This window comes from Pseudophryne corroboree, unplaced genomic scaffold, assembly GCF_028390025.1.
Source record: "Pseudophryne corroboree isolate aPseCor3 unplaced genomic scaffold, aPseCor3.hap2 scaffold_804, whole genome shotgun sequence".
Taxonomy (NCBI): Eukaryota; Metazoa; Chordata; class Amphibia; order Anura; family Myobatrachidae; genus Pseudophryne; species Pseudophryne corroboree.
In genome coordinates, this window is record NW_026970383.1 from 259,876 (window position 1) to 283,410 (window position 23,535).

Below are 23,535 nucleotides of genomic sequence, written 5' to 3' on the forward strand. Positions count from 1 at the left end.
GACAGAGATGTGCCTGAGCAGCGGCCCTCCCCAGCCCTATCCCAAATCATACTTATTTTGCATAGGCGATACCATGGTCATGAAGATTGTTCTCCCAGGGTGAGGTTCATTCATTGCATTCTGGGTATGCTGACCCCTGTGATTTCCCCAAATGTGGGAAACTCGACTGCATTATTTGTGGTAGTGGGGGACTGTGTTTGTGCTTTCCTCTGGTCAGCTCTGGTAAAAATCAGATTTCTTTATCTCAGATCTTCCTCTAGCCTTGTTCTTCTTTCGAGAGTTCCCCTGTGCTGCCTCAGTTGGATCTCTTTCACTTGACAGGGGGGTGCCCGAGCAGCGACCCTCCCCAGCTCTAGCCCAACTCCTACTTACCTGCCAGGTGAGATACTATGATCATGAAGGTGCTTCTCCCAGGGCAAGGCTCACCCATTGCACTCTGGTTGTGCTGCCCCTGTGATTTCCCCAAATGTGGGAAACTTGACTGCATAATTTGTGTTTCCCTTGGTCGGCTCTCGTATAATTCAGATCTCTTTGTCTCAGGTCTCTCTCCAGCCTAGTTTGCTGTCTGTTTCCACTTCTCTTTTCTTGAGCCGCTCCCTTCTATGCCCTTGCGCACTATCCTGACTTCTCCCGTCTGCTTACTTCGTGCCTTCCAACGCACAATGCAAACTACAGGTAGTGCTGCAGGGCCCACACCCTTTTACTTGCCTTACAGAGCAGCTCTGGAGCAGTTACAGTGCCCAGCTGCTGCAAGAAATCAGCTTGAATGCTTCAGGGGCTGGGGCATAGCCAACATGAGCCCCACACCGAAGGAGGGTGGAGGTGTGTAATGCGAACTAGGGGTCATCCAAGCGCCGCAAAAGGCCGCCATGCCCTGCACGCCCCTTTTCTCTTTTCATATGCAGACGAGGGTTGAAGCCAACTTTGACCCACTGCTTGGATGGCATCACCATATGCAAATCCATCTGCTGCAGGCCTTCCCCCAGGAATGCTTGCACTAGTTGTTGCATTTGGTTTGTTGTTTGGGGGTGCTTCAGTATTAGGCAGCCTTCTGCCCTCCCATGTTCATCTGAAAATATGTGTTCTCCCTGCAGTTGTTGTCCCCAGATGAGAGTTCCCTTGTGCTGCCTCAGTTGAATCTCCTTTACTTGACAGAGATGTGCCTGAGCAGCGGCCCTCCCCAGCCCTATCCCAAATCATACTTATTTTGCATAGGAGAGACCATGGTCTTGAAGATTGTTCTCCCAGGGTGAGGTTCATTCATTGCATTCTGGGTATGCTGACCCCTGTGATTTCCCCAAATGTGGGAAACTCAACTGCATTATTTGTGGTAGTGGGGGACTGTGTTTGTGCTTTCCTCTGGTCAGCTCTGGTAAAAGTCAGATTTCTTTGTTTCAGTTCTTCCTCTAGCCTTGTTCTTCTTTCGAGAGTTCCCTTGTGCTGCCTCAGTTGGATCTCCTTCACTTGACAGGGGGGTGCCCGAGCAGCGACCCTCCCCAGCTCTAGCCCAACTTCTACTTACCTGCCAGGTGAGATACTATAATCATGAAGGTGCTTCTCCCAGGGCAAGGCTCACCCATTGCACTCTGGATGTGCTGCCCCTGCGATTTCCCCAAATGTGGGAAACTTGACTGCATAATTTGTGTTTCCCCTGGTCGGCTCTCGTATAATTCAGATCTCTTTGTCTCAGGTCTCTCTCCAGCCTAGTTTGCTGTCTGTTTCCACTTCTCTTTTCTTAAGCCGCTCCATTCTATGGCCTTGCGCACTATCCTTACTTCTCCCGTCTGCTTACTTTGTGCCTTCCAATGCACAATGCAAACTACAGGTAGTGCTGCAGGGCCCACACCCTTTTACTTGCCGTACAGAGCAGCTCTGGAGCTGTTACAGTGCCCAGCTACTGCAAGAAATCAGCTTGAATGCTTCAGGGGCTGGGGCATAGCCAACATGAGCCCCACACCAAAGGAGGGTGGAGGTGTTTAATGCGAACTAGGGGTCATCCAAGCGCCGCAAAAGGCCGCCATGCCCTGCACGCCCCTTTTCTCTTTTCATATGCAGACGAGGGTTGAAGCCAACTTTGACCCACTGCTTGGATGACATCACCATATGCAAATCCATCTGCTGCAGGCCTTCCCCCAGGAATGCTTGCACTAGTTGTTGCATTTGGTTTGTTGTTTGGGGGTGCTTCAGTATTAGGCAGCCTTCTGCCCTCCCATGTTCATCTGAAAATATGTGTTCTCCCTGCAGTTGTTGTCCCCAGATGAGAGTTCCCTTATGCTGCCTCAGTTGAATCTCCTTTACTTGACAGAGATGTGCCTGAGCAGCGGCCCTCCCCAGCCCTATCCCAAATCATACTTATTTTGCATAGGAGATACCATGGTCATGAAGATTATTCTCCCAGTGTGAGGTTCATTCATTGCATTATGGGTATGCTGACCCCTGTGATTTCCCCAAATGTGTGAAACTCGACAGCATTATTTGTGGTAGTGGGGGACTGTGTTTGTGTTTTCCTCTGGTCAGCTCAGGTAAAAGTCAGATTTCTTTGTCTCAGATCTTCCTCTAGCCTTGTTCTTCTTTCGAGAATTCCCTTGTGCTGCCTCAGTTGGATCTCCTTCACTTGACAGGGGGGTACCCGAGCAGCGACCCTCCCCAGCTCTAGCCCAACTCCTACTTACCTGCCAGGTGAGATACTATGATCACGTAGGTGCTTCTCCCAGGGCAAGGCTCACCCATTGCACTCTGGGTGTGCTGCTCCTGCGATTTCCCCAAATGTGGGAAACTTGACTGCATAATTTGTGTTTCCCCTGGTCGGCTCTCGTATAATTCAGATCTCTTTGTCTCAGGTCTCTCTCCAGCCTAGTTTGCTGTCTGTTTCCTCTTCTCTATTCTTAAGTGCCTTCCAATGCACAATGCAAACTACAGGTAGTGCTGCAGGGCCCACACCCTTTTACTTGCCGTACAGAGCAGCTCTGGAGCTGTTACAGTGCCCAGCTGCTGCAAGAAATCAGCTTGAATGCTTCAGGGGCTGGGGCATAGCCAACATGAGCCCCACACCGAAGGAGGGTGGGGGTGTTTAATGCGAACTAAGGGTCATCCAAGCGCCGCAAAAGGCCGCCATGCCCTGCATACCCCTTTTCTCTTTTCATATGCAGATGAGGGTTCCAGACAACTTTGGCCCACTGCTTGGATGACATCACCGTATGCAAATCCGTCTTCTGCAGAACTTCCCCCAGGAATGCTTGTACTAGTTGTTGCATTTGGTTTGTTGTTTGGGGGTGCTTCAGTATTAGGCAGCCTTCTGCCCTCCCATGTTCATCTGAAAATATGTGTTCTCCCTGCAGTTGTTGTCCCCAGATGGGAGTATCCTTGTGCTGCCTCAGTTGAATCTCCTTTACTTGACAGAGATGTGCCTGAGCAGCGGCCCTCTCCAGCCCTATCCCAAATCATACTTATTTTGCATAGGAGATACCATGGTCATGAAGATTGTTCTCCGAGGGTGAGGTTCATTCATTGCATTTTGGGTATGCTGACCCCTGTGATTTCCCCAAATGTGGGAAACTCGACTGCATTATTTGTGGTAGTGGGGGACTGTGTTTGTGCTTTCCTCTGGTCAGCTCTGGTAAAAGTCAGATTTCTTTGTCTCAGATTTTCCTCTAGCCTTGTTCTTCTTTGAGAGTTCCCTTGTGCTGCCTCAGTTGGATCTCCTTCACTTGACAGGGGGGTACCCGAGCAGCAACCCTCCCCAGCTCTAGCCCAACTCCTACTTACCTGCCAGGTGAGATACTATGATCATGAAGGTGCTTCTCCCAGGGCAAGGCTCACCCATTGCACTCTGGGTGTGCTGCTCCTGCGATTTCCCCAAATGTGGGACACTTGACTGCATAATTTGTGTTTCCCCTGGTCGGCTCTCGTATAATTTAGATCTCTTTGTCTCAGGTCTCTCTCCAGCCTAGTTTGCTGCCTGTTTCCACTTCTCTTTTCTTGAGCCGCTCCCTTCTATGCCCTTGCGCACTATCCTGACTTCTCCCGTCTGCTTACTTTGTGCCTTCCAACGCACAATGCGAACTACAGGTAGTGCTGCAGGGCCCACACCCTTTTACTTGCCTTACAGAGCAGCTCTGGAGCTGTTACAGTGCCCAGCTGCTGCAAGAAATCAGCTTGAATACTTCAGGGGCTGGGGCATAGCCAACATGAGCCCCACACCGAAGGAGAATGGAGGTGTTTAATGCGAACTAGGGGTCATCCAAGCGCCGCAAAAGGCCGCCATGCCCTGCATAACCCTTTTCTCTTTTCATATGCAGATGAGGGTTCCAGCCAACTTTGGCCCACTGCTTGGATGACATCACCGTATGCAAATCCGTCTTCTGCAGACCTTCTCCCAGGAATGCTTTTACTAGTTGTTGCATTTGGTTTGTTGTTTGGGGGTGCTTCAGTATTAGGTAGCCTTCTGCCCTCCCATGTTCATCTGAAAATATGTGTTCTCCCTGCAGTTGTTGTCCCCAGATGAGAGTTCCCTTGTGCTGCCTCAGTTGAATCTCCTTTACTTGACAGAGATGTGCCTGAGCAGCGGCCCTCCCCAGCCCTATCCCAAATCATACTTATTTTGCATAGGAGATACCATGGTCATGAAGATTGTTCTCCCAGGGTTAGGTTCATTCATTGCATTCTGGGTATGCTGACCCCTGTGATTTCCCCAAATGTGGGAAACTCAACTGCATTATTTGTGGTAGTGGGGGACTGTGTTTGTGCTTTCCTCTGGTCAGCTCTGGTAAAAGTCAGATTTCTTTGTCTCAGATCTTCCTCTAGCCTTGTTCTTCTTTCGAGAGTTCCCTTGTGCTGCCTCAGTTGGATCTCCTTCACTTGACAGGGGGGTGCCCGAGCAGCGACCCTCCCCAGCTCTAGCCCAACTCCTACTTACCTGCCAGGTGAGATACTATGATCATGTAGGTGCTTCTCCCAGGGCAAGGCTCACCCAATGCACTCTGGGTGTGCTGCCCCTGCGATTTCCCCAAATGTGGGAAACTTGACTGCATAATTTGTGTTTCCCCTGGTCGGCTCTCATATAATTCAGATCTCTTTGTCTCAGGTCTCTCTCCAGCCTAGTTTGCTGTCTGTTTCCACTTCTTTTTTCTTAAGCCCCTCCCTTCAATACCCTTGTGGACTATCCTGACATCTCCTCCTGTCTGCTTACTTTGTGCCTTCCAATGCACAATGCAAACTACAGGTAGTGCTGCAGGGCCCACACCCTTTTACTTGCCTTACAGAGCAGCTCTGGAGCTGTTACAGTGCCCAGCTGCTGCAAGAAATCAGCTTGAATGCTTCAGGGGCTGGGGCATAGCCAACATGAGCCCCACACCGACGGAGGGTGGAGGTGTTTAATGCAAACTAAGGGTCATCCAAGCACCGCAAAAGGCCGCCATGCCCTGCATACCCCTTTTCACTTTTCATATGCAGATGAGGGTTCCAGCCAACTTTGGCCCACTGCTTGGATGACATCACCGTATGCAAATCCGTCTTCTGCAGACCTTTTCCCAGGAATGCTTGTACTAGTTGTTGCGTTTGGTTTGTTGTTTGGGGGTGCTTCAGTATTAGGCAGCCTTCTGCTCTCCCATTTTCATCTGAAAATATGTGTTCTCCCTGCAGTTGTTGTCCCCAGATGAGAGTTCCCTTGTGCTGCCTCAGTTGAATCTCCTTTACTTGACAGAGATGTGCCTGAGCAGCGGCCCTCCCCAGCCCTATCCCAAATCATACTTATTTTGCATAGGAGATACCATTATCATGAAGATTGATTTCCCAGGGTGAGGTTCATTCATTGCATTCTGGGTATGCTGACCCCTGTGATTTCCCCAAATGTGGGAAACTCGACTGCATTATTTGTTGTAGTGGGGGACTGTGTTTGTGCTTTCCTCTGGTCAGCTCTGGTAAAAGTCAGATTTCTATGTCTCAGATCTTCATCTAGCCTTGTTCTTTTTTCGAGAGTTTCCTTGTGCTGCCTCAGTTGGATCTCCTTCACTTGACAGAGGGGTGCCCGTACAGCGACCCTCCCCAGCTCTAGCCCAACTCCTACTTACCTGCCAGGTGAGATACTATGATCAGGAATGTGCTTCTCCCAGGGCAAGGCTCACCCAATGCACTCTGGGTGTGCTGCTCCTACGATTTCCCCAAATGTGGGACACTTGATTACATAATTTGTGTTTCCTCTGGTCGGCTCTCGTATAATTCAGATCTCTTTGTCTCAGGTCTCTCTCCAGCCTAGTTTGCTGTCTGTTTCCACTTCTCTTTTCTTGAGCCGCTCCCTTCTATGCCCTTGTGCACTATCCTGACTTCCCCGTCTGCTTACTTTGTGCCTTCCAACGCACAATGCAAACTACAGGTAGTGCTGCAGGGCCCACACCCTTTTACTTGCTTTACAGAGCAGCTCTGGAGCTGTTACAGTGCCCAGCTGCTGCAAGAAATCAGCTTGAATGCTTCAGGGGCTGGGGCATAGCCAACATGAGCCCCACACCGAAGGAGGGTGGAGGTGTTTAATGCGAACTAGGGGTCATCCAAGCGCCGCAAAAGGCCGCCATGCCCTGCACACCCCTTTTTTATTTTCATATGCAGACGAGGGTTGAAGCCAACTTTGACCCACTGCTTGGATGACATCACCATATGCAAATCCGTCTGCTGCAGGCCTTCCCCCAGGAATGCTTGCATTAGTAGTTGCATTTGGTTTGTTGTTTGGGGGTGCTTCAGTATTAGGCAGCCTTCTGCCCTCCCATGTTCATCTGAAAATATGTGTTCTCCCTGCAGTTGTTGTCCCCAGATGAGAGTTCCCTTGTGCTGCCTCAGTTGAATCTCCTTTACTTGACAGAGATGTGCCTGAGCAGCGGCCCTCCCCAGCCCTATCCCAAATCATACTTATTTTGCATAGGAGATACCATTATCATGAAGATTGATCTCCCAGGGTGAGGTTCATTCATTGCATTCTGGGTATGCTGACCCTTGTGATTTCCCCAAATGTGGGAAACTCGACTGCATTATTTGTTGTAGTGGGGGACTGTGTTTGTGCTTTCCTCTGGTCAGCTCTGGTAAAAGTCAGATTTCTATGTCTCAGATCTTCATCTAGCCTTGTTCTTTTTTCGAGAGTTTCCTTGTGCTGCCTCAGTTGGATCTCCTTCACTTGACAGGGGGGTGCCCGTACAGCGACCCTCCCCAGCTCTAGCCCAACTCCTACTTACCTGCCAGGTGAGATACTATGATCAGGAAGGTGCTTCTCCCAGGGCAAGGCTCACCCAATGCACTCTGGGTGTGCTGCTCCTACGATTTCCCCAAATGTGGGACACTTGATTACATAATTTGTGTTTCCTCTGGTCGGCTCTCGTATAATTCAGATCTCTTTGTCTCAGGTCTCTCTCCAGCCTAGTTTGCTGTCTGTTTCCACTTCTCTTTTCTTGAGCCGCTCCCTTCTATGCCCTTGTGCACTATCCTGACTTCCCCGTCTGCTTACTTTGTGCCTTCCAACGCACAATGCAAACTACAGGTAGTGCTGCAGGGCCCACACCCTTTTACTTGCTTTACAGAGCAGCTCTGGAGCTGTTACAGTGCCCAGCTGCTGCAAGAAATCAGCTTGAATGCTTCAGGGGCTGGGGCATAGCCAACATGAGCCCCACACCGAAGGAGGGTGGAGGTGTTTAATGCGAACTAGGGGTCATCCAAGCGCCGCAAAAGGCCGCCATGCCCTGCACACCCCTTTTTTATTTTCATATGCAGACGAGGGTTGAAGCCAACTTTGACCCACTGCTTGGATGACATCACCATATGCAAATCCGTCTGCTGCAGGCCTTCCCCCAGGAATGCTTGCATTAGTAGTTGCATTTGGTTTGTTGTTTGGGGGTGCTTCAGTATTAGGCAGCCTTCTGCCCTCCCATGTTCATCTGAAAATATGTGTTCTCCCTGCAGTTGTTGTCCCCAGATGAGAGTTCCCTTGTGCTGCCTCAGTTGAATCTCCTTTACTTGACAGAGATGTGCCTGAGCAGCGGCCCTCCCCAGCCCTATCCCAAATCATACTTATTTTGCATAGGAGATACCATGGTCATGAAAATTGTTCTCCCAGGGTGAGGTTCATTCATTGCACTCTGGGTATGCTGACCCCTGTGATTTCCCCAAATGTGGGAAACTCGACTGCATTATTTGTGGTAGTGGGGGACTGTGTTTGTGCTTTCCTCTGGTCAGCTCTGGTAAAAGTCAGATTTCTTTGTCTCAGATCTTCCTCTAGCCTTGTTCTTCTTTCGAGAGTTCCCTTGTGCTGCCTCAGTTGGATCTCCTTCACTTGACAGGGGGTGCCCGAGCAGCAATCCTCCACAGCTCTAGCCCAACTCCTACTTACCTGCCAGGTGAGATACTATGATCTTCACTGTTAGGGCAATCAGGATGTGGAATTCCCTGCCAGGGAAGGTGGTAATGGCGGACTCTGTAATTGGATTTAAAAAAGGAATGGATACATTTCTGAATGAAAAAGCTATCCAAGGTTATAATACTTAAAATATCAACATGGTTAATCCGGGGGTAACATGAGTTATAGTAGCTAACTAGTCATAAAACATTATTCAGCAAGTATGTAGAATCATCACAACTTAAAACAGGTTGAACACGATGGGCAATTTGCCTCTATTCAACCTCAAAAACTATGTTACTATATGTTACTATATTACTATGTTACTGTAGTATACAGAACACCACAATGTAATGAGCAGTGATAGTGAGCACTGATGAGGATACTAGAACTGACACTGAGCAGCAAGATGCAGCACTGGACTATTAGTAATGTACTGTAGTATGCTGAGCACCACAATGCAGCACAAGACAATGAGCAGTGATACTGAGCACTGATGAGGATACTACTGAGAACTGACACTGAGCAGGAGAGACACACTACTAGTATTACTGAGCAGCAATAAGTAACCACTGATACTGAGCACTGATTTTGAGATTTCCACTGAGAGAACATAGCCACGTCCTCTCCGCTCTCTCTTCAATGCACGAGTAAAAATGGCGGCAACGCGCAGCTCTTTATATGGAATCCGAATCTCGCGAGAATCCGACAGCGGGATGATGACATTTTCCCTTGTTCAGGTTTTCCGAGTCAGGCGGGAACAACCGAGCCTGCCTCGGACCAGTGTAAACCACGTGGAGTTCGTGGGGAATTCGGTTCTCGGAGAACCGAACCCGCTCCTCTATATATACTATATTACTATGTTACTGTAGTATACAGAACACCACAATGCAATGAGCAGTGATAGTGAGCACTGATGAGGATACTAGAACTGACACTGAGCAGCAAGATGCAGCACTGGACTATTAGTAATGTACTGTAGTATGCTGAGCACCACAATGCAGCACAAGACAATGAGCAGTGATACTGAGCACTGATGAGGATACTACTGAGAACTGACACTGAGCAGGAGAGACACACTACTAGTATTACTGAGCAGCAATAAGTAACCACTGATACTGAGCACTGATATTGAGATTTCCACTGAGAGAACATAGCCACGTCCTCTCCGCTCTCTCTTCAATGCACGAGTAAAAATGGCAGCAACGCGCAGCTCTTTATATGGAATCCGAATCTCACGAGAATCTGACAGCGGGATGATGACATTTTCCCTTGTTCAGGTTTTCCAAGTCAGGCGGGAACAACCGAGCCTGCCTCGGACCAGTGTAAACCACGTGGAGTTCGTGGGGAATTCGGTTCTCGGAGAACCGAACCCGCTCCTCTCTACCTTATACCCATCAATTTTTTTTATTTTCAATCTAAGCCCCTGCAGTTTTCTGTAAGCATCTGCTTCGCTATGACGATCAACAAGTCACAAGGGCAAACACTCAGGGCTTGAGGCGTAGATCTTAGGACCAGCTGCTACAAGCATGGCAGAGGTGTCACTATCACTGGTGACACCCAGAGAGGTGGCGAGGGAGATTGTAATGCAGTGCGCGCAGATAAACAGCGCAATGGTAAAAAGGAGGCATGGTTTCATAGGTAGGGGCGTGGCCTGGTGGCCTGAATCTACATTTTGTTGCTCCGGGTGTCCCGGGGGTTGGGGGCTGCACCCGGGGACTAGTGTGTGAGCGGTGCTGGCTCCTGCACAGTGACAGGGCATGGCCACCCAGCATGACGCCTCCCTTCTTGACCATGCTGTAATTGCAGTCGCACTGCAGTTCAGCGTGATCATAAAAAATGGTGTAGGCTCCTGCTGGTGCAGACTGTAGAGAAAAGCTGCTGTGACCACTAGAGGTGAGCGGGTTCGGTTTCTCTGAATCCGAACCCGCACGAACTTCATGTTTTTTTCACGGGTCCGAGCAGACTCGGATCCTCCCGCCTTGCTCGGTTAACCCGAGCGCGCCCGAACGTCATCATGACGCTGTCGGATTCTCGCGAGACTCGGATTCTATATAAGGAGCCGCGCGTCGCCGCCATTTTCACACGTGCATTGAGATTGATAGGGAGAGGACGTGGCTGGCGTCCTCTCCATTTAGATTAGGGTTGAGAGAGAGAGAGATTGACCTGAGGCTGTGATACTGTAGAAGAGAGTGCAGAGTTTAGTGACTGACGACCACAGTGACCACCAGACAGTGCAGTTGTTTGTTTTATTTAATATATCCGTTCTCTGCCTGAAAAAAACGATACACACAGTGACTCAGTCACATACCATATCTGTGTGCACTGCTCAGCCCAGTGTGCTGCATCAATGTATATATATATCTGACTGTGCTCAGCTCACACAGCTTATAATTGTGGGGGAGACTGGGGAGCACTGCAGTGCCAGTTATAGGTTATAGCAGGAGCCAGGAGTACATAATATTATATTAAAATTAAACAGTGCACACTTTTGCTGCAGGAGTGCCACTGCCAGTGTGACTAGTGACCAGTGACCTGACCACCAGTATATATAATATTAGTAGTATACTATCTCTTTATCAACCAGTCTATATTAGCAGCAGACACAGTACAGTGCGGTAGTTCACGGCTGTGGCTACCTCTGTGTCGGCACTCGGCAGCCCGTCCATAATTGTATATACCACCTAACCGTGTTTTTTTTTTCTTTCTTTATAGTCATACTAGTTACGAGTATACTATCTCTTTATCAACCAGTCTATATTAGCAGCAGACACAGTACAGTGCGGTAGTTCACGGCTGTGGCTACCTCTGTGTCGGCACTCGGCAGCCCGTCCATAATTGTATATACCACCTAACCGTGGTTTTTTTTTTCTTTCTTTATACATACATACTAGTTACGAGTATACTATCTCTTTATCAACCAGTCTATATTAGCAGCAGACACAGTACAGTGCGGTAGTTCACGGCTGTGGCTACCTCTGTGTCGGCACTCGGCAGCCCGTCCATAATTGTATATACCACCTAACCGTGGTTTTTTTTTCTTTCTTTATACATACATACTAGTTACGAGTATACTATCTCTTTATCAACCAGTCTATATATTAGCAGCAGACACAGTACAGTGCGGTAGTTCACGGCTGTGGCTACCTCTGTGTCGGCACTCGGCAGCCCGTCCATAATTGTATATACCACCTAACCGTGGTTTTTTTTTCTTTCTTTATAGTCATACTAGTTACGAGTATACTATCTCTTTATCAACCAGTCTATATTAGCAGCAGACACAGTACAGTGCGGTAGTTCACGGCTGTGGCTACCTCTGTGTCGGCACTCGGCAGCCCGTCCATAATTGTATATACCACCTAACCGTGGTTTTTTTTCTTTCTTTATACATACATACTAGTTACGAGTATACTATCTCTTTATCAACCAGTCTATATTAGCAGCAGACACAGTACAGTGCGGTAGTTCACGGCTGTGGCTACCTCTGTGTCGGCACTCGGCAGCCCGTCCATAATTGTATATACCACCTAACCGTGGTTTTTTTTTCTTTCTTTATACATACATACTAGTTACGAGTATACTATCTCTTTATCAATCAGTCTATATATTAGCAGCAGACACAGTACAGTGCGGTAGTTCACGGCTGTGGCTACCTCTGTGTCGGCACTCGGCAGCCCGTCCATAATTGTATACTAGTATCCAATCCATCCATCTCCATTGTTTACCTGAGGTGCCTTTTAGTTGTGCCTATTAAAATATGGAGAACAAAAATGTTGAGGTTCCAAAATTAGGGAAAGATCAAGATCCACTTCCACCTCGTGCTGAAGCTGCTGCCACTAGTCATGGCCGAGACGATGAAATGCCAGCAACGTCGTCTGCCAAGGCCGATGCCCAATGTCATAGTACAGAGCATGTCAAATCCAAAACACCAAATATCAGTAAAAAAAGGACTCCAAAACCTAAAATAAAATTGTCGGAGGAGAAGCGTAAACTTGCCAATATGCCATTTACCACACGGAGTGGCAAGGAACGGCTGAGGCCCTGGCCTATGTTCATGGCTAGTGGTTCAGCTTCACATGAGGATGGAAGCACTCAGCCTCTCGCTAGAAAAATGAAAAGACTAAAGCTGGCAAAAGCAGTAGCACCGTAAAGAACTGTGCGTTCTTCGAAATCCCAAATCCACAAGGAGAGTCCGACTCCAATTGTGTCGGTTGCGATGCCTGACCTTCCCAACACTGGACGTGAAGAGCATGCGCCTTCCACCATTTGCACGCCCCCTGCAAGTGATGGAAGGAGCACCCGCAGTCCAGTTCCTGATAGTCAGATTGAAGATGTCAGTGTTGAAGTACACCAGGATGAGGAGGATATGGGTGTTGCTGGCGCTGGGGAGGAAATTGACCAGGAGGATTCTGATGGTGAGGTGGTTTGTTTAAGTCAGGCACCCGGGGAGACACCTGTTGTCCGTGGTAGGAATATGGCCGTTGACATGCCTGGTGAAAATACCAAAAAAATCAGCTCTTCGGTGTGAAAGTATTTCACCAGAAATGCGGACAACAGGTGTCAAGCCGTGTGTTCCCTTTGTCAAGCTGTAATAAGTAGGGGTAAGGACGTTAACCACCTCGGAACATCCTCCCTTATACGTCACCTGCAGCGCATTCATAATAAGTCAGTGACAAGTTCAAAAACTTTGGGTGACAGCGGAAGCAGTCCACTGACCAGTAAATCCCTTCCTCTTGTAACCAAGCTCACGCAAACCACCCACCAACTCCCTCAGTGTCAATTTCCTCCTTCCCCAGGAATGCCAATAGTCCTGCAGGCAATGTCACTGGCAATTCTGACGAGTCCTCTCCTGCCTGGGATTCCTCCGATGCATCCTTGCGTGTAACGCCTACTGCTGCTGGCGCTGCTGTTGTTGCTGCTGGGAGTCGATGGTCATCCCAGAAGGGAAGTCGTAAGCACACTTTTACTACTTCCACCAAGCAATTGACTGTCCAACAGTCCTTTGCGAGGAAGATGAAATATCACAGCAGTCATCCTGTTGCAAAGCGGATAACTGAGGCCTTGACAACTATGTTGGTTTTAGACGTGCGTCCGGTATCCGCCGTTAGTTCACAGGGAACTAGACAATTTCTTGAGGTAGTGTGCCCCCGTTACCAAATACCATCTAGGTTCCACTTCTCTATGCAGGCGATACCGAGAATGTACACGGACGTCAGAAAAAGACTCACCAGTGTCCTAAAAAATGCAGTTGTACCCAATGTCCACTTAACCACGGACATGTGGACAAGTGGAGCAGGGCAGGGTCAGGACTATATGACTGTGACAGCCCACTGGGTAGATGTATGGACTCCCGCCGCAAGAACAGCAGCAGCGGCACCAGTAGCAGCATCTCGCAAACGCCAACTCTTTCCTAGGCAGGCTACGCTTTGTATCACCGGTTTCCAGAATACGCACACAGCTGAAAACCTCTTACGGCAACTGAGGAAGATCATCGCGGAATGGCTTACCCCAATTGGACTCTCCTGTGGATTTGTGGCATCGGACAACGCCAGCAATATTGTGTGTGCATTAAATCTGGGCCAATTCCAGCACGTCCCATGTTTTGCACATACCTTGAATTTGGTGGTGCAGAATTTTTTAAAAAACGACAGGGGCGTGCAAGAGATGCTGTCGGTGGCCAGAAGAATTGCGGGACACTTTCGGCGTACAGGCACCACGTACAGAAAACTGGAGCACCACCAAAAACTACTGAACCTGCCCTGCCATCATCTGAAGCAAGAAGTGGTAACGAGGTGGAATTCAACCCTGTATATGCTTCAGAGGTTGGAGGAGCAGCAAAAGGCCATTCAAGCCTATACAATTGAGCACGATATAGGAGGTGGGATGCACCTGTCTCAAGCGCAGTGGAGAATGATTTCAACGTTGTGCAAGGTTCTGATGCCCTTTGAACTTGCCACACGTGAAGTCAGTTCATACACTGCCAGCCTGAGTCAGGTCATTCCCCTCATCAGGCTTTTGCAGAAGAAGCTGGAGACATTGAAGGAGGAGCTAACACGGAGCGATTCCGCTAGGCATGTGGGACTTGTGGATGGAGCCCTTAATTCGCTTAGCAAGGATTCACGGGTGGTCAATCTGTTGAAATCAGAGCACTACATTTTGGCCACCGTGCTCGATCCTAGATTTAAAGCCTACCTTGGATCTCTCTTTCCGGCAGACACAAGTCTGCTGGGGTTCAAACACCTGCTGGTGAGTAAATTGTCAAGTCAAGCGGAACGCGACCTGTCAACAACATCTCCTCCTTCACATTCTCCCGCAACTGGGGGTGCGAGGAAAAGGCTCAGAATTCCGAGCCCACCCGCTGGCGGTGATGCAGGGCAGTCTGGAGCGACTGCTGATGCTGACATCTGGTCCGGACTGAAGGACCTGACAACGATTACGGACATGTCGTCTACTGTCACTGCATATGATTCTCTCCCCATTGAAAGAATGGTGGAGGATTATATGAGTGACCGCATCCAAGTAGGCACGTCACACAGTCCGTACTTATACTGGCAGGAAAAAGAGGCAATTTGGAGGCCCTTGCACAAACTGGCTTTATTCTACCTAAGTTGCCCTCCCACAAGTGTGTACTCCGAAAGAGTGTTTAGTGCCGCCGCTCACCTTGTCAGCAATCGGCGTACGAGGTTACATCCAGAAAATGTGGAGAAGATGATGTTCATTAAAATGAATTATAATCAATTCCTCCGTGGAGACATTGACCAGCAGCAATTGCCTCCACAAAGTACACAGGGAGCTGAGATGGTGGATTCCAGTGGGGACAAATTGATAATCTGTGAGGAGGGGGATGTACACGGTGATATATCGGAGGATGATGATGAGGTGGACATCTTGCCTCTGTAGAGCCAGTTTGTGCAAGGAGAGATTAATTGCTTCTTTTTTGGTGGGGGTCCAAACCAACCCGTCATATCAGTCACAGTCGTGTGGCAGACCCTGTCACTGAAATGATGGGTTGGTTAAAGTGTGCATGTCCTGTTTATACAACATAAGGGTGGGTGGGAGGGCCCAAGGACAATTCCATCTTGCACCTCTTTTTTCTTTTCTTTTTCTTTGCGTCATGTGCTGTTTGGGGAGGGTTTTTTGGAAGGGACATCCTGCGTGACACTGCAGTGCCACTCCTAGATGTGCCCGGTGTTTGTGTCGGCCACTAGGGTCGCTTATCTTACTCACACAGCTACCTCATTGCGCCTCTTTTTTTCTTTGCGTCATGTGCTGTTTGGGGAGGGTTTTTTGGAAGGGACATCCTGCGTGACACTGCAGTGCCACTCCTAGATGGGCCCGGTGTTTGTGTCGGCCACTAGGGTCGCTAATCTTACTCACACAGCTACCTCATTGCGCCTCTTTTTTTCTTTGCGTCATGTGCTGTTTGGGGAGGGTTTTTTGGAAGGGCCATCCTGCGTGACACTGCAGTGCCACTCCTAGATGGGCCCGGTGTTTGTGTCGGCCACTAGGGTCGCTTATCTTACTCACACAGCGACCTCGGTGCAAATTTTAGGACTAAAAATAATATTGTGAGGTGTGAGGTATTCAGAATAGACTGAAAATGAGTGGAAATTATGGTTTTTGAGGTTAATAATACTTTGGGATCAAAATGACCGCCAAATTCTATGATTTAAGCTGTTTTTTAGGTTTTTTGGAAAAAAACACCCGAATCCAAAACACACCCGAATCCGACAAAAAAAATTCGGTGAGGTTTTGCCAAAACGCGGTCGAACCCAAAACACGGCCGCGGAACCGAACCCAAAACCAAAACACAAAACCCAAAAAATTTCCGGCGCTCATCTCTAGTGACCACGCCCCCTGTGTCTCCTCCGTTGCAGACCCCATTTTGAAGCCTTGCCCCCGGACTAAGAGAAAAGAATGCCCTTGCGCACTATCCTGACTTCTCCTCCCGTCTGCTTAATTTGTGCCTTCCAACGCACAATGCGAACAACAGGTGGTGCTGCAGGGCCCACACCCTTTTACTTGCCTTACAGAACAGCTCTGGAGCTGTTACAGTGCCCAGCTGCTGCAAGAAATCAGCTTGAATGCATCAGGGGATGGGGCATGGCCAACATGAGCCCCACACCAAAGGAGGGTGGGGGTGTTTAATGCGAACTAGGGGTCATCCAAGCACTGCAAAAGGCCGCCATGCCCTGCATGCCCCTTTTCTCTTTTCATATGCAGATGAGGGTTCCAGTCAACTTTGGCCCACTGCTTGGATAACATCACCGTATGCAAATCCGTCTGCTGCAGACCTTCCCCCAGGAGTGCTTGTACTAGTTGTTGCATATGGGCCCTCATTCCGAGTCGTTCGCTCTGTAAATTTCATCGCATCGCAGTGAAATTCTGCTTAGTACGCATGCGCAATATTCGCACTGCGACTGCGCCAAGTAATTTTACAATGAAGAAAGTATTTTTACTCACGGCTTTTTCTTCGCTCCGGCGATCGTAATGTGATTGACAGGAAATGGGTGTTACTGGGCGGAAACAGGCCGTTTTATGGGCGTGTGGGAAAAAACGCTACAGTTTCCGGAAAAAACGCAGGAGTGGCCGGAGAAACGGGGGAGTGTCTGGGCGAACTCTGGGAGTGTTTGTGACGTCAAACCAGGAACGACAAGCACTGAACTGATCGCAGATGCCGAGTAAGTCTGAAGCTACTCTGAAACTGCTAAGTAGTTTGTAATCGCAATAAGCTAAGATTCACTCCCAGTAGGCGGCGGCTTAGCGTGTGTAACTCTGCTAAAATCGCATTGCGAGCGATCAACTCGGAATGAGGGCCATGGTTTGATATTTGATGGTGCTTCAGTATTAGGCAGCCTTCCGCCCTCCCATGTTCATCTGAAAAGATGTCGTCTCCCTGCAGTTGTTGTCCCCAGATGAGAGTTCCCTTGTGCTGCCTCAGTTGAATCTCCTTTACTTGACAGAGATGTGCCTGAGCAGCGGCCCTCATCAGCCCTATCCCAAATCATACTTATTTTGCATAGGAGATACCATGGTCATGAAGATTGTTCTCCCAGGGTGAGGTTCATTCATTGCATTCTGGGTATGCTGACCCCTGTGATTTTCCCAAATGTGGGAAACTCGACTGCATTATTTGTGGTAGTGGGGGACTGTGTTTGTGCTTTCCTCTGGTCAGCTCTGGTAAAAGTCAGATTTCTTTGTCTCAGATCTTCCTCTAGCCTTGTTCTTCTTTCGAGAGTTCCCTGGTGCTGCATCAGTTGGATCTCCTTCACTTCACAGGGGGGAACCCGAGCAGCGACCCTCCCCAGCTCTAGCCCAACTCCTACTTACCTGCCAGGTGAGATACTATGATCATGAAGGTGCTTCTCCCAGGGCAAGGCTCAACCATTGCACTCTGGGTGTGCTGCTCCTGCGATTTCCCCAAATGTGGGAAACTTGACTCCATTATTTGTGTTTCCCCTCGTCGGCTCTCGTATAATTCAGATCTCTTTGTCTCAGGTCTCTCTCCAGCCTAGTTTGCTGTCTGTTTCCACTTCTCTTTTCTTGAGCCGCTCCCTTCTATGCCCTTGCGCACTATCCTGACTTCTGCCGTCTGCTTACTTCGTGCCTTCCAACGCACAATGCGAACTACAGGTAGTGCTGCAGGGCCCACACCCTTTTACTTGCCTTACAGAGTAGCTCTGGAGCAGTTACAGTGCCCAGCTGCTGCAAGAAATCAGCTTGAATGCTTCAGGGGCTGGGGCATAGCCAACATGAGCCCCACACCGAAGGAGGGAGGAGGTGTGTAATGCAAACTAGGGGTCATCCAAGCGCTGCAAAAGGCCGCCATGCCCTGCACGCCCCTTTTCTCTTTTCATATGCAGACGAGGGTTGAAGCCAACTTTGACCCACTGCTTGGATGACATCACCATATGCAAATCCATCTGCTGCAGGCCTTCCCCCAGGAATGCTTGCACTAGTTGTTGCATTTGGTTTGTTGTTTGGGGGTGCTTCAGTATTAGGCAGCCTTCTGCCCTCACATGTTCATCTGAAAATATATGTTCTCCCTGCAGTTGTTGTCCCAAGATGAGAGTTCCCTTGTGCTGCCTCAGTTGAATCTCCTTTACTTGACAGAGATGTGCCTGAGCAGCGGCCCTCCCCAGCCCTATTCCAAATCATACTTATTTTGCATAGGAGATACCATGGTCATGAAGATTTTTCTCCCAGGGTGAGGTTCATTCATTGCATTTTGGGTATGCTGACCCCTGTGATTTCCCCAAATGTGGGAAACTTGACTGCATTATTTGTGGTAGCGGGAGACTGTGTTTGTGCTTTCCTCTGGTCAGCTCTGGTAAAAGTCAGATTTCTTTGTCTCAGATCTTCCTCTAGCCTTGTTCTTCTTTCGAGAGTTCCCTGGTGCTGCCTCAGTTGGATCTCCTTCACTTCACAGGGGGGAACCCGAGCAGCGACCCTCCCCAGCTCTAGCCCAACTCCTACTTACCTGCCAGGTGAGATACTATGATCATGAAGGTGCTTCTCCCAGGGCAAGGCTCACCCATTGCACTCTGGGTGTGCTGCCCCTGCGATTTCCCCAAATGTGGGAAACTTGACTGCATAATTTGTGTTTCCCCTGGTCGGCTCTCGTATAATTCAGATCTCTTTGTCTCAGGTCTCTCTCCAGCCTAGTTTGCTGTCTGTTTCCACTTCTCTTTTCTTCAGCCGCTCCCTTCTATACCCTTGTGCACTATCCTGACTTCTCCTCCCGTCTGCTTACTTTGTGCCTTCCAATGCACAATGCAAACTACAGGTAGTGCTGCAGGGCCCACACCCTTTTACTTGCCTTACAGAGCAGCTCTGGAGCTGTTACAGTGCCCAGCTGCTGCAAGAAATCTGCTTGAATGCTTCAGGGGATGGGGCATGGCCAACATGAGCCCCACACCAAAGGAGGGTGGAGGTGTTTAATGCGAACTAGGGGTCATCCAAGCACCGTAAAAGGCCGCCATGCCCTGCACGCCCCTTTTCTCTTTTCATATGCAGATGAGGGTTGAAGCCAACTTTGACCCACTGCTTGGATGACATCACCGTATGCAAATCCGTCTTCTGCAGAACTTCCCCCAGGAATGCTTGCACTAGTTGTTGCATTTGGTTTGTTGTTTGGGGGTGCTTCAGTATTAGGCAGCCTTCTGCCCTCCCATGTTCATCTGAAAATATGTGTTCTCCCTGCAGTTGTTGTCCCCAGATGAGAGTTCCCTTGTGCTGCCTCAGTTGAATCTCCTTTACTTGACAGAGATGTGCATGAGCAGCGGCCCTCCCCAGCCCTATTCCAAATCATACTTATTTTGCATAGGAGATACCATGGTCATGAAGATTGTTCTCCCAGGGTGAGGTTCATTCATTGCATTTTGGGTATGCTGACCCCTGTGATTTCCCCAAATGTGGGAAACTCAACTGCATTATTTGTGGTAGTGGGGGACTGTGTTTGTGCTTTCCTCTGGTCAGCTCTGGTAAAAGTCAGATTTCTTTGTCTCAGATTTTCCTCTTGCCTTGTTCTTCTTTCGAGAGTTCCCTTGTGCTGCCTCAGTTGGATCTCCTTCACTTTACAGGGGGGTACCCGAGCAGCGACCCTCCCCAGCTCTAGCCCAACTCCTACTTACCTGCCAGGTGAGATACTATGATCATGAAGGTGCTTCTCCCAGGGCAAGGCTCACCCATTGCACTCTGGGTGTGCTGCTCCTGCGATTTCCCCAAATGTGGGAAACTTGACTGCATAATTTGTGTTTCCCCTGGTCGGCTCTCGTATAATTCAGATCTCTTTGTCTCAGGTCTCTCTCCAGCCTAGTTTGCTGTCTGTTTCCACTTCTCTTTTCTTGAGCCGCTCCCTTCTATGCCCTTGCGCACTATCCTAACTTCTCCTCCTGTCTGCTTACTTTGTGCCTTCCAACGCACAATGCGAACTACACACCAAAGGAGGGTGGACGTGTTTAATGCAAACTAGGGGTCAGCCAAGCGCCGCAAAAGGCCACCATGCCCTGCACGCCCCTTTTCTCTTTTCATATGCAGACGAGGGTTGAAGCCAACTTTGACCCACTGCTTGGATGACATCACCATATGCAAATCCATCTGCGGCAGGCCTTCCCCCAGGAATGCTTGCACTAGTTGTTGCATTTGGTTTGTTGTTTGGGGGTGCTTCAGTATTAGGCAGCCTTCTGCCCTCCCATGTTCATCTGAAAATATATGTTCTCCCTGCAGTTGTTGTCCCCAGATGAGAGTTCCCTTTTGCTGCCTCAGTTGAATCTCCTTTACTTGACAGAGATGTGCATGAGCAGCGGCCCTCCCCAGCCCTATTCCAAATCATACTTATTTTGCATAGGAGATACCATGGTCATGAAGATTTTTCTCCCAGGGTGAGGTTCATTCATTGCATTTTGGGTATGCTGACCCCTGTGATTTCCCCAAATGTGGGAAACTTGACTGCATTATTTGTGGTAGTGGGAGACTGTGTTTGTGCTTTCCTCTGGTCAGCTCTGGTAAAAGTCAGATTTCTTTGTCTCAGATTTTCCTTTAGCCTTGTTCTTGTTTCGAGAGTTCCCTTGTGCTGCCTCAGTTGGATCTCCTTCACTTTACAGGGGGGTACCCGAGCAGCGACCCTCCCCAGCTCTAGCCCAACTCCTACTTACCTGCCAGGTGAGATACTATGATCATGAAGGTGCTTCTCCCAGGGCAAGGCTCACCCATTGTACTCTGGGTGTGCTGCTCCTGCGATTTCCCCAAATGTGGGAAACTTGACTGCATAATTTGTGTTTCCCATGGTCGGCTCTCGTATAATTCAGATCTCTTTGTCTCAGGTCTCTCTCCAGCCTAGTTTGCTGTCTGTTTCCACTTCTCTTTTCTTCAGCCGCTCCCTTCTATACCCTTCTGCACTATCCTGACTTCTCCTCCCGTCTGCTTACTTTGTGCCTTCCAATGCACAATGCAAACTACAGGTTGTGCTGCAGGGCCCACACCCTTTTACTTGCCTTACAGAGCAGCTCTGGAGCTGTTACAGTGCCCAGCTGCTGCAAGAAATCTGCTTGAATGCTTCAGGGGCTGGGGCATAGCCAACATGAGCCCCACACCGAAGGAGGGTGGAGGTGTTTAATGCAAACTAGGGGTCGGTCAAGCGCCGCAAAAGGCCACCATGCCCTGCACGCCCCTTTTCTGTTTTCATATGCAGACGAGGGTTGAAGCCAACTTTGACCCACTGCTTGGATGACATCACCATATGCAAATCCATCTGCGGCAGGCCTTCCCCCAGGAATGCTTGCACTAGTTGTTGCATTTGGTTTGTTGTTTGGGTGTGCTTCAGTATTAGTCAGCCTTCTGCTCCACCCTCCTTTGGTGTGGGGCTCATGTTGGCCATGTCCCATCCCCTGAAGCATTCAAGCAGATTTCTTGCAGCAGCTGGGCACTGTAACAGCTCCAGAGCTGCTCTGTAAGGCAAGTAAAAGGGTGTGGGCCCTGCAGCACTACCTGTAGTTTGCATTGTGCATTGGAAGGCACAAAGTAAGCAGACGGGAGGAGAAGTCAGGATAGTGCACAAGGGTATAGAAGGGAGCGGCTGAAGAAAAGAGAAGTGGAAACAGACAGCAAACTAGGCTGGAGAGAGATCTGAGACAAAGAGATCTGAATTATACGAGAGCCGACCAGGGGAAACACAAATTATGCAGTCAAGTTTCCCACATTTGGGGAAATCGCAGGGGCAGCACACCCAGAGTGCAATGGGTGAGCCTTGCCCTGGGAGAAGCACCTTCATGATCATAGTATCTCACCTGGCAGGTAAGTAGTAGTTGGGCTAGAGCTGGGGAGGGTCGCTGCTCGGGCACCCCCCTGTTAAGTGAAGGAGATCCAACTGAGGCAGCACAAGGGAACTCTCAAAAGAAAAACAAGGCTAGAGGAAGATCTGAAACAAAGAAATCTGACTTTTACCAGAGCTGACCAGAAGAAAACACAAACACAGTCCCCCACTACCACAAATAAAGCAGTCGAGTTTCCCACATTTAGGGAAATCACAGGGGTCAGCATACCCAAAATGCAATGAATGAACCTCACCTCAACTGCTTTATTTGTGGTAGTGGGGGACTGTGTTTGTGTTTTCTTCTGGTCAGCTCTGGTAAAAGTCAGATTTCTTTGTTTCAGATCTTCCTCTAGCCTTGTTCTTCTTTTGAGAGTTCCCTTGTGCTGCCTCAGTTGGATTTCCTTCACTTAACAGGGGGGTGCCCGAGCAGCGACCCTCCCCAGCTCTAGCCCAACTCCTACTTACCTGCCAGGTGAGATACTATGATCATGAAGGTGCTTCTCCCAGGGCAAGGCTCACCCATTGCACTCTGGGTGTGCTGCCCCTGCGATTTCCCCAAATGTGGGAAACTTGACTGCATAATTTGTGTTTCCCCTGGTCGGCTCTCGTATAATTCAGATCTCTTTGTCTCAGATCTCTCTCCAGCCTAGTTTGCTGTCTGTTTCCACTTCTCTTTTCTTCAGCCGCTCCCTTCTATACCCTTGTGCACTATCCTGACTTCTCCTCCCGTCTGCTTACTTTGTGCCTTCCAATGCACAATGCAAACTACAGGTAGTGCTGCAGGGCCCACACCCTTTTACTTGCCTTACAGAGCAGCTCTTGAGCTGTTACAGTGCCCAGCTGCTGCAAGAAATCTGCTTGAAAGCTTCAGGGGATGGGGCATGGCCAACATGAGCCCCACACCAAAGCAGGGTGCAGCAGAAGGCTGCCTAATACTGAAGCACCCCCAAACAACAAACCAAATGCAACAACTAGTGCAAGCATTCCTGGGGGAAGGCCTGCCGCAGATGGATTTGCATATGGTGATGTCATCCAAGCAGTGGGTCAAAGTTGGCTTCAACCCTCGTCTGCATATGAAAACAGAAAAGGGGCGTGCAGGGCATGGTGGCCTTTTGCGGCGCTTGACTGACCCCTAGTTTGCATTAAACACCTCCACCCTCCTTCGGTGTGGGGCTGATGTTGGCTATGCCCCAGCCCCTGAAGCATTCAAGCTGATTTCTTGCAGCAGCTGGGCACTGTAACAGCTCCAGAGCTGCTCTGTAAGGCAAGTAAAAGGGTGTGGGCCCTGAAGCACTACCTGTAGTTTGCATTGTGCATTGGAAGGCACAAAGTAAGCAGACGGGAGGAGAAG

General features: G+C 49.3%; 21 non-coding genes and 4 pseudogenes across 21 annotated transcripts; 24 read left to right on the forward strand and 1 right to left on the reverse strand.

Annotated features, from left to right (window-relative positions):
* Nucleotides 1-48: 48 nt before the first annotated feature.
* Nucleotides 49-212, forward strand: LOC135041698 (U1 spliceosomal RNA). Its single transcript, XR_010235079.1, has one exon. It is a non-coding gene; the product is annotated as a U1 spliceosomal RNA (small nuclear RNA).
* Nucleotides 213-364: 152 nt separating this feature from the next.
* LOC135041816 (U1 spliceosomal RNA) lies at nucleotides 365-527 on the forward strand. The gene has a single exon (XR_010235177.1). It is a non-coding gene; the product is annotated as a U1 spliceosomal RNA (small nuclear RNA).
* A 671-nt stretch (nucleotides 528-1,198) lies between these two features.
* On the forward strand, nucleotides 1,199-1,362 carry LOC135041905 (U1 spliceosomal RNA). The gene has a single exon (XR_010235254.1). It is a non-coding gene; the product is annotated as a U1 spliceosomal RNA (small nuclear RNA).
* Nucleotides 1,363-1,514: 152 nt separating this feature from the next.
* LOC135041814 (U1 spliceosomal RNA) lies at nucleotides 1,515-1,677 on the forward strand. The gene has a single exon (XR_010235175.1). It is a non-coding gene; the product is annotated as a U1 spliceosomal RNA (small nuclear RNA).
* A 671-nt stretch (nucleotides 1,678-2,348) lies between these two features.
* Nucleotides 2,349-2,512, forward strand: LOC135041741 (U1 spliceosomal RNA). The gene has a single exon (XR_010235121.1). It is a non-coding gene; the product is annotated as a U1 spliceosomal RNA (small nuclear RNA).
* Nucleotides 2,513-2,664: 152 nt separating this feature from the next.
* Nucleotides 2,665-2,827, forward strand: LOC135041788 (U1 spliceosomal RNA). Its single transcript, XR_010235162.1, has one exon. It is a non-coding gene; the product is annotated as a U1 spliceosomal RNA (small nuclear RNA).
* A 615-nt stretch (nucleotides 2,828-3,442) lies between these two features.
* Nucleotides 3,443-3,606, forward strand: LOC135041899 (U1 spliceosomal RNA). Its single transcript, XR_010235248.1, has one exon. It is a non-coding gene; the product is annotated as a U1 spliceosomal RNA (small nuclear RNA).
* Nucleotides 3,607-3,757: 151 nt separating this feature from the next.
* On the forward strand, nucleotides 3,758-3,899 carry LOC135041791 (U1 spliceosomal RNA; annotated as a pseudogene).
* Nucleotides 3,900-4,591: 692 nt separating this feature from the next.
* LOC135041894 (U1 spliceosomal RNA) lies at nucleotides 4,592-4,755 on the forward strand. Its single transcript, XR_010235243.1, has one exon. It is a non-coding gene; the product is annotated as a U1 spliceosomal RNA (small nuclear RNA).
* Nucleotides 4,756-4,907: 152 nt separating this feature from the next.
* LOC135041821 (U1 spliceosomal RNA) lies at nucleotides 4,908-5,049 on the forward strand (annotated as a pseudogene).
* A 695-nt stretch (nucleotides 5,050-5,744) lies between these two features.
* On the forward strand, nucleotides 5,745-5,908 carry LOC135041710 (U1 spliceosomal RNA). Its single transcript, XR_010235091.1, has one exon. It is a non-coding gene; the product is annotated as a U1 spliceosomal RNA (small nuclear RNA).
* A 152-nt stretch (nucleotides 5,909-6,060) lies between these two features.
* LOC135041836 (U1 spliceosomal RNA) lies at nucleotides 6,061-6,223 on the forward strand. Its single transcript, XR_010235190.1, has one exon. It is a non-coding gene; the product is annotated as a U1 spliceosomal RNA (small nuclear RNA).
* Nucleotides 6,224-6,893: 670 nt separating this feature from the next.
* On the forward strand, nucleotides 6,894-7,057 carry LOC135041717 (U1 spliceosomal RNA). The gene has a single exon (XR_010235099.1). It is a non-coding gene; the product is annotated as a U1 spliceosomal RNA (small nuclear RNA).
* Nucleotides 7,058-7,209: 152 nt separating this feature from the next.
* Nucleotides 7,210-7,372, forward strand: LOC135041832 (U1 spliceosomal RNA). Its single transcript, XR_010235189.1, has one exon. It is a non-coding gene; the product is annotated as a U1 spliceosomal RNA (small nuclear RNA).
* A 670-nt stretch (nucleotides 7,373-8,042) lies between these two features.
* Nucleotides 8,043-8,206, forward strand: LOC135041918 (U1 spliceosomal RNA). The gene has a single exon (XR_010235267.1). It is a non-coding gene; the product is annotated as a U1 spliceosomal RNA (small nuclear RNA).
* A 9,171-nt stretch (nucleotides 8,207-17,377) lies between these two features.
* Nucleotides 17,378-17,541, forward strand: LOC135041840 (U1 spliceosomal RNA). The gene has a single exon (XR_010235194.1). It is a non-coding gene; the product is annotated as a U1 spliceosomal RNA (small nuclear RNA).
* Nucleotides 17,542-17,693: 152 nt separating this feature from the next.
* On the forward strand, nucleotides 17,694-17,829 carry LOC135041834 (U1 spliceosomal RNA; annotated as a pseudogene).
* Nucleotides 17,830-18,527: 698 nt separating this feature from the next.
* Nucleotides 18,528-18,691, forward strand: LOC135041728 (U1 spliceosomal RNA). Its single transcript, XR_010235109.1, has one exon. It is a non-coding gene; the product is annotated as a U1 spliceosomal RNA (small nuclear RNA).
* Nucleotides 18,692-18,843: 152 nt separating this feature from the next.
* Nucleotides 18,844-19,006, forward strand: LOC135041747 (U1 spliceosomal RNA). The gene has a single exon (XR_010235127.1). It is a non-coding gene; the product is annotated as a U1 spliceosomal RNA (small nuclear RNA).
* A 674-nt stretch (nucleotides 19,007-19,680) lies between these two features.
* Nucleotides 19,681-19,844, forward strand: LOC135041907 (U1 spliceosomal RNA). The gene has a single exon (XR_010235256.1). It is a non-coding gene; the product is annotated as a U1 spliceosomal RNA (small nuclear RNA).
* Nucleotides 19,845-19,996: 152 nt separating this feature from the next.
* LOC135041756 (U1 spliceosomal RNA) lies at nucleotides 19,997-20,159 on the forward strand. The gene has a single exon (XR_010235136.1). It is a non-coding gene; the product is annotated as a U1 spliceosomal RNA (small nuclear RNA).
* A 544-nt stretch (nucleotides 20,160-20,703) lies between these two features.
* LOC135041727 (U1 spliceosomal RNA) lies at nucleotides 20,704-20,867 on the forward strand. The gene has a single exon (XR_010235108.1). It is a non-coding gene; the product is annotated as a U1 spliceosomal RNA (small nuclear RNA).
* A 152-nt stretch (nucleotides 20,868-21,019) lies between these two features.
* On the forward strand, nucleotides 21,020-21,171 carry LOC135041779 (U1 spliceosomal RNA; annotated as a pseudogene).
* An 839-nt stretch (nucleotides 21,172-22,010) lies between these two features.
* On the reverse strand, nucleotides 22,011-22,173 carry LOC135041748 (U1 spliceosomal RNA). Its single transcript, XR_010235128.1, has one exon. It is a non-coding gene; the product is annotated as a U1 spliceosomal RNA (small nuclear RNA).
* Nucleotides 22,174-22,641: 468 nt separating this feature from the next.
* Nucleotides 22,642-22,804, forward strand: LOC135041750 (U1 spliceosomal RNA). Its single transcript, XR_010235130.1, has one exon. It is a non-coding gene; the product is annotated as a U1 spliceosomal RNA (small nuclear RNA).
* Nucleotides 22,805-23,535: the final 731 nt, after the last annotated feature.